Raw genomic sequence first — 8,318 nt, forward strand, 5'->3', positions numbered from 1 at the left:
GATTTGTCATTGATTCTTGTTTACTTGTTTGTATGGACAAATATTTAATTTACATTAAATTATCTTGCAAGAAATACAAGGAATCAGAAAACCTCACCTGCACTGTTACTTAAGTATTTACCTCTGAGTCGCACTGGTTGACGTTTTAGCTAAAAATCAATTTTAAATGATTGAATTGGATCATTTAAAATGAACCAATATCGACTATGTATGTCGTATTGACAAACACAAATTATGATATGAATCAAATCGTTAAAAAGAAATGTTACACACCTACTAATTATACTGTTTTGATTACTTTTACATAAAGATATCACATTATTTATACTTACCGATAAGAGTTAGCTCTTCTCCCAATATTTATCCCTTAAGAAAGGCCTGTCTGTTGTCTTTCAAAAGCCAAACTCCTTTAAACAAGTAAAAACTTCAGGAGACTTTAATTGACAGTTGGCCTCTCAGAGAGCTGCACGCTGTCCATGTCAAGAGATGCTGCTTCTCCATCAGCTGAAGTGGAATGATCAAAAGGCGGGCTGATTGAAATTGTAGATGAGTTTAACGGGACTGAGGGGGAGAAACATCATCTCTTAAAACTGAAACTTTCTTTCATATGTTAAATTCTGCAAATGCTGAAAAGGCGTGATGCTTTAACCCATTCCTTAAACCACCTGACCTGTTTGGAAATTTAAGCCAAAGAATATCGCATTCTACCAATCTAGTTTCTGTTAGACTGTCATGGTGACTCATCACAGTTTCATTGGTTGAACATTTGAATAGATGTCGGTGTTGAAAGGTTGTGTTTGCACGGCTGTGTCTGTGCTTCTAATATAAATCCTCGTACAGCTAAACAGGACTCAAGTGACAAGTATTAGGTGTCATACAGCTTGTTGACATTTTCTGCTGCCATCTAATTGTAATTTTAAATGAAATTCAGCAAAGCCTATTATATATCCAAAGTCACATTTGAATACAGCTAAACCTTGAAAGGCCAAATAAATTCCAGATTGCACATTTAAGCTGTGGAGACATAATGAAAACAATACCTCACAGAGCCAGCCATGGCTTCTCTTCCTCCTCGAATGCTGAGGCTGGAGAGAAGCTATTCTGTTAACACGGGAAGATGGGATCTCCTGAGAAAGATGAGAAGTCTTCGCATGTCATGGAACAGATCTTTGACGGAGTAAACATAGGCAGTTGGTAATTGTGGACATGCCCAAAGATCTGTTCATGGAAGGGAATATTTATTTTCCTTTAATACGATGGCATAGATGATTTCTGATTGTTACTATGTTCTTTAATAAGCTCCTCGTTGATGCAACATCTGCAGATGAAAGCAGCAACATCACTTTTAGAATACACTTTACACAATTAAGTTTTGTAAAAAAAAAAAAATCAAGAGAAAGATTTTATACAGTAAAGCTGGTATGTCAATAAATGCAGTTAAAAGCAGTCTTAAAACAGTTCATTTAGACAAAAAACGACAGCAATGATAAGTTTACCCCACCAAAAACTGTCATTTAAATCCCAATCCGAACATCTTCTGATCTATTTTAAAAGCGTTCCCAATGGTCTTTTAATTATGATGATACCGTTTTGAGCCAAAATTTAGAAATCTGTCGTTTTCTAGGACATATTTTCTGCAACAGTTCATTAGAAATTCACCTTTGAGTTGTGGAATGTTGGCACTGAGCAACCCACTTCTGCCCCAGTTGCTGAGATTTTTCAGTTTACACTCTTCCAACGGACCATTAGCAATGCAAAAAAAAAAAAGTGGTGAGCAATATTTGAGCTATCAACAGTTTTGTCGGTTCCGATGAGGAAAGCAAAGGCCTACATGGATCTATTTGTCTATAGCTGCTTCAGAATACAGTGGAAAAAAAAAGAGCTTGTTGTCTGCCTAGCATATTTTCTACATCACAAACATGCTCTTTTTCCAACATTTGGACATTGGGGCGGGGGGGTTGCTATTCTGGGTGGTGCGGAAGTTTGCAGTCTCTGTCCCCCTATGCGTCCCTGCCCTCTGGATTTGGGGGCCTCTGTGGCGGTCCTCTTGGCCACAGCCTGAGTGGCATATATGATGGCCCAGTGGCAGTAGTTCTCTATCTGCTACCGTGCGGGTGTTTGGGGGGGGCTGCTGCAACGGCAGGGGTCTTGGTGTGGGGATGACTGGGCAATCTCCCTCCTTTTTACATTCTATCGTCCACCTTAGAAGAACATAAACACCCACTAGAGCACAGGTGTTAGCTCATCTTTGCACAAATAGTTTGCGTGACTGAATTAAATGTTTCACGTGTGTTGGTGTGAATGCATAAGTATGCGTGTGTGAGCATTAGTTGTATTGTGTACATGTTGACATGTTTGTAACATACCTCTCTGTAACATACCCATCTATAGTCACCCTCCTATCACCCCTCTCTAACATCCCTATACTAATTATAATAGTAATATACTTTGTACTTCATCAAAGTCATTATGTTTTTTAGGTTCATTTGAGCTTGTATTGTGATGATTTTTCTTGTAGTTACAAACCCTGAAGAAGTCCTGCACCGATACCAAACTCTGCTGAAGGAATTTTGACGGACAAAAAGCACAATCCCACATGTCGCCAGTGTAATATAGACAAAAATACAATACATTTGCCCCCACACGGCAAAGCCAGAACTGTTAAAACCCAAACAACTAAAACCCAATGTTTAAAAGGCAGTGAAAAAAAGTTAAAAATCAAAGGGGAACCTCATAAAAACATTGTTAAAAAAAATTAAAAATAAATAGTCCATTAGTTGTTCCTCCAAACATCCACCTATAAAATAAAGGTAGGTCCTGCGAGTATCTCAGTTGTTAGGGCTAGACAGGCCTGGCTGTCCCAGGAGTCCCAAGTGTGTCCAATCTGGGACTCAGTCTCCATGGGGTGAAACAACAAAAAACACAAAAAACAACTTCACCACAAAAGCATGCAACTAAAAATCAGAGAAGACTTCCTCCATCAAAACAATTTTCAACACAAAAGCATGCATATAAAAATGACAGGAAAATGTTTCACCACACAACATAAGTAACCAGTAAGTCCCATAAAAGTACCATGTGAACACCCTGTAAGTAACCAGTAAATTCCATAAAAATTACCATGTAAATATCCTGTTAGTACCCAGTAGTTGCACAATAAGTACCATGTAAATACCACTTAAGTACACTGTGAGTATTGTACTGTAAAAGAAAGCGTTACCAATACGTCTAACACAAGAGACCTTCAGCTCTCATCTGTTTGCTGACACCCCCTGCCAGGGATGGGGTAGGGCCCCTGGGAAAACTCTGGTCGGGCCTCGACGGGACCGAAGCAGCCGACCAGCTGGGGCAACCACCGATTGCCTCAGCGGGGACCCCAACCTGCCAAACCTCCAAGGTCCCGTATTAATACTGGCTATAATCATTTCTGCTATGTTCACTTGTTGCAGGGATGTGGTGTTGGTGGTTTAGCAGAAGTCAAGTACTGATGTTCTTGTGTTATGCTACGTTCACACCACCCGCGTTTCAGGCTTCTACATTCAAAACTATTCGATTAAGTAATAGTTTAAAGTATAAAACATTTGACCATTGAACATGTGTTAAAAGTTAAAGCAGGTTAAACTTAGACCAGTCAGGGACTTGAATTTGGTAGTGACGTATGGACAGTTTGTTTGATTCACGGAAGTGCCAATCATTTGAAAATGTATCACGAGGGAGAAATCAATAATTGCGGTTTGTGCACAGCTGGAATTATATGACACCAAGTTATTCATATTTTGAAACAGAGCTGTGAAAGAAAAAGCCTGGAGCAAGATTGCAGAGATTTCAACCGCTTCGACATTTCCCACAAAGCCTCTTCCAGCTGTAGGTGGCAGATATCTGCTAGTATTGGGTAGTGACAGACCAGTGTGAGCACCTTAGGCTAAACATACCTTCACTGAGGCTACGTTCACACTGCAGGGTTTAATGCTCAATTCGGATTTTTTCAAAAAATCCGAATTGTTTGCTAGACCGTTCACATTTCCAAGTAAATCCGAACTTTTGTGATCTCCAGTGTGACCGTGACACGACCCAAACGAGACCCGCATGCGCAGAAGCCAGAAGAATACTCAACGGTGAACGACGTCACTTGTTGTTTGCGGAGCCAACGTTAACATGGATGTCAACAACAGTGTTGTCAAAAGCGGAGCTCTTTTTGTAATATTAAATTTATTTTCACGAAGGAGCAGCACAATTACAATTTTCTCATTTTAAGAAGGCAATGGAGTCGGGATCGTCTGTACCCACTGCAGTGGAAGAGGAATGTGTATGTGTTGGGGCCGCGCCCCCGCGTGTGTGTGTGTGTGTGCAAGCGCGTGCCGCGATAGAGAATAGGGGGGGGCAGTGTGGGCGCGCATTCATGTTGTGTGTTACGGAGGACGGTAATAAAAGAAAGTTTCCCCCAGAATAAATGCTATGGACTCTTTATTAACCCGTTCTGGAGAATCTAAGGATCAGAACAGGGAGGAGGAGGAGGATCGCCTCGGGTCCCCTGCGCTTGAGCACGGTCAAAGGGGAGAAAGAAAAAAAAGTTATCGCGGGAAAGGTTCAACACCACGCTCTGCCATTTAGCTGGAATCTTTTTCAAAAACCGCCCAGTTGCGATAAGAGCCCTGGAGTTTGGCTTGAAAAGAGCGATCAGCCCAAATATTAATCCAATCAGTGACCTCCCTTCCCTTCCACTGACTGGTCTCAGCAGCATCGTCCACCATGGTTGATGTTTACGTTCTCGTTCCCGCCTACTTCAACGCAAAATGATGACGTTTGTTGCGTGTCGATGACGTACAGTTCGGAATCAAGTCGCCTGGCCGGTCAGACGGCGGTCGCAATTGAAAAGAACGGCTACAATTCGGAATCAGGACGGCAAATCCACGGGGCCTGGGTCGCAATTGAAAAGATCGGATCTGTGTCATTCAGACTGTCATGAAAAGATCGGAATTGGGCCGCTTAGGGGCAAAAAATTCGGAATTGGGTCGTTTCAGCCTGCAGTGTGAACGTAGCCTAAATGTGTTCTTGAAAGCGCATCACATGCCCCGTGTGAAACATGAGGTTTGGTGCTGCTCACTCTTTCTACAGCAGCACTATGGTCAGTGAAGGTGTTGTGTGTCACTCCTCAGGATGTTGACATCAACCTCCTTTGTCTTGCTTACAGAAGAAGGTTGTTGTCTCTACACTACATGGTCAGAAGATTAACCTCTTTCCTGTAATGGGTCACATCACCCTTGATTATAAGATCCTCTGCAGTGGTATTATCCACAAATTTCACAAAATGGCTTGTGCTGTGGGGAGCTGTGTAGCTATGTATCAGCAGGATAAATAGCAGGGGACAGAGCACACAACTCTGAGGGACCCCTTAGCTCAATGTGGTGCTGAATAAGAAGTTGTTCCCGACACGTACTGCTTGTGATCTCTGACTGATGAAGTCAGTTGCTAAGGGAAGCGTTAAGTTTGTCCAATTTGCCAATGAATTATTGAGGAATTTTTGCCTCCTCTACTCAGTTTGCAAACTGGAAGGGATCGAGAGTGGAGAATATATTTTATTTTAATATATTTAATCTGTGACATGACTATTCCGTTAAAACACTACATGAATATAGGTGTCAGTGCCACGGGGCAGTAGTCATTATAACAAGAATGGGATGGGATTCCTTTGGGAGGGTTATGATGTACGTCTTGCCTCAAAGAAATGTTAAAGATGTCTGTGAAGACTTCTTTAGGCTCTTATGCACAGTCCTTCAGCACACCACCAGGAGTTTTGTTACGGCCATGCGGGCATAGATGGCATAGTTTCCTCTTCATGCTGGCACCAGACGAACCCAGAGTCTAGTCCTAGGGAGGAGGTGGGGTTTTCGTGCTTCAACACATATAAAGAAGCTGTTGGAGTTATTCAGCAGAGAGATGGTACTTGAGCAGTTCTGCGGTGCAGGCTCATAGCCCAATATGGCCTGAACGCCTTGCCATAGACTGTGTGATGCTCTGTTGTGTTTGAAGTGGGAGGTTAACTTGTGTGTGAATTCCAGTTTTGCTTTTCTGATGCCCCGGGATAGCTCTTGCGGTTTTTAAAACCGATTCACTCACAGTTCTAAAAGCCTTGTCTGTAGCTCTCTGATGGTTGTTGTGACTGTGAAAAGGCTGTTTACATGTTAGAAGATTCAAAATAATATAAGAATATCGCAAATGATTTATCTTGAATAAAACATATTTAAAAATATGACAAAATGTGAGATATGATATATGCATGGCAGTATCGAATACAGGGAATGAGCCTATTAAAAAAACTGCTGTGCGTGCAAATAAAGTCTATAAACAGTTGGTTGTGTGCGTTAAAACAGAAGGACAGATAAAGATCAGCTGTTAAGATTTTACTGTAGATATCAAAGTTTGGCAGCCTTACATTCAATCATCCACCTTAGAAGAACATCAACACTCACTCGAGCACAAGTGCTATCTCACCTTTGCACAAATAGTTTGCGTGACTGAATGAAATGTTTCATGTGTGTTGGTCTGAATGCATAAAAATGCATGTGTGAACATTATTTGTTTTGTGTACATGTTGACATGTAAACATTTTTGGAGCCAACAAGTATGTTTTTAACAATTGAGTGTGTATGTTTGGGCCAAGCCCTGCCATTTTTAGATATGTTCTACTTCTAAACCTGACCGTAATTATCCAGCAACCAGCATTTGCATTCAGCAACTTGTTGCTTTATGCTACTTCATGCCCCCCCCATTCTATAATCACTCTCCTACCCCCCCCCAACATCCCTCTCTCTTCTACCCTCCTTTTTTTTCCCTCCAGTCCAACAAACAACTGTTAAAAATAAATAAATAATATAAATAAAGAGTAGCCTAAATTACAAATGTGGTTTATTCAAATATACTTCTGGTGTGTCAGAAGACTCCTAACCCCTGCTGTAACAGTAAAACATGTCCAAAACAAGAGGCCTTCAGCTCTCATCTGTTTGCTCAGCTGTTGGACAGGACAAGTAACAAAAAAAAAGAAAAAGAGTTTGGGAGCCTTACTGAACAGTGAACCATAAAAAGGGGATTAAAAAGTCTGGCATTCACTTTTTTCATGGCTAAAAGTTACACATATATAATGTCTGCTCAATTTATAACCACTTTTTCCATTATGTTCTATTTTCAGGCAGTAAAGTCATGAAAGTATATCTTTCCTTGTCTCGAAGCTGAACTTGCTCAGCCTCAAAGCATCCCTGTGCACTTCCTATGACATAGCACCCACTAGCCACCTTCTTTCACACCCACACACCACACCTCAGAGCTCTGTCACCCTCACAGCCTCCTTGCAAGCTGTTTGCAGTCTTTTCTGTTCTTTTTTTCGCTCTTCGCACAGCAAGGGACCTGGTGGCACTTACTTTCAACAGCATCCTGTGCACGGTCACCAAAAACAAACAAAAAAACACACACACATATGCATAATTGAGGCTTTATTAAGTCATGCAAATCAACAAAAGGAGAAACAAAATGTGCACACTCAGGGTCAAATATATTTTAACTGGGAATATTACAAAAATAAAAGCATGTTGCAAAACAAATTTCCATCTATGAGCAGTTTTGACCCAACCCCCACCCCCCCTCCCACCTACACATATATACAAATAAATATATAATATGTACAGTGATCCCTTGATTATCGCGGGGGTTACGTTCCAAATAGAACCCGTGATAAGCAAAATCCGTGAAGTAGAAACCTTTATTTTTTTTACAATTATTATACAATGAAATACACTATTATACATTGAAAAGAGAGAACAAACCATTTAACAGGCTAAATCAATTGTTTTTTAACAAATAAAAGTACTTTAGAAACGTTTTTTCAACAAATAACTTCTGTAGTGTGCTGTCAAATAATAATTTCAATCATCGATAAGAACAGAAGGCTTTAAATTGCGGAGATTAGCCCCGCCCACCGCGACCCGAGTGGATTAAACGGAAGAAAATTTAAAATGATTATGAAAAAAATAAAAAAGTACAGTGGGACAGATAGTGACTCCGGTCTTCTTTTTCACTGCTCTTCATACTGAGCCGCTGCATCCTCTGCAGCGTTTTTTCCTTTTGAAGCCCGCGGTGCAGCTGCAGGTGTGATTGTTCGGGAGAGGAACATAGTGATAGGCAGTTGTTGTCGCTCTTTTTTCTTCTTTGCTATAAGATCCTTATACACCGACATGCCCCCATCGATTATGTTGGCGAACTGTAATGAACGGCTCATCAAAGGGTCCCATTCTTGAGCTACTCGCTGAGTGACTTTTTAGCCAATC

The sequence above is a fragment of the Oryzias latipes genome, chromosome 6 (genome assembly GCF_053564925.1).
Source record: "Oryzias latipes strain Hd-rR chromosome 6, Olatipes_Hd-rR_3.1".
Taxonomy (NCBI): domain Eukaryota; kingdom Metazoa; phylum Chordata; class Actinopteri; order Beloniformes; family Adrianichthyidae; genus Oryzias; species Oryzias latipes.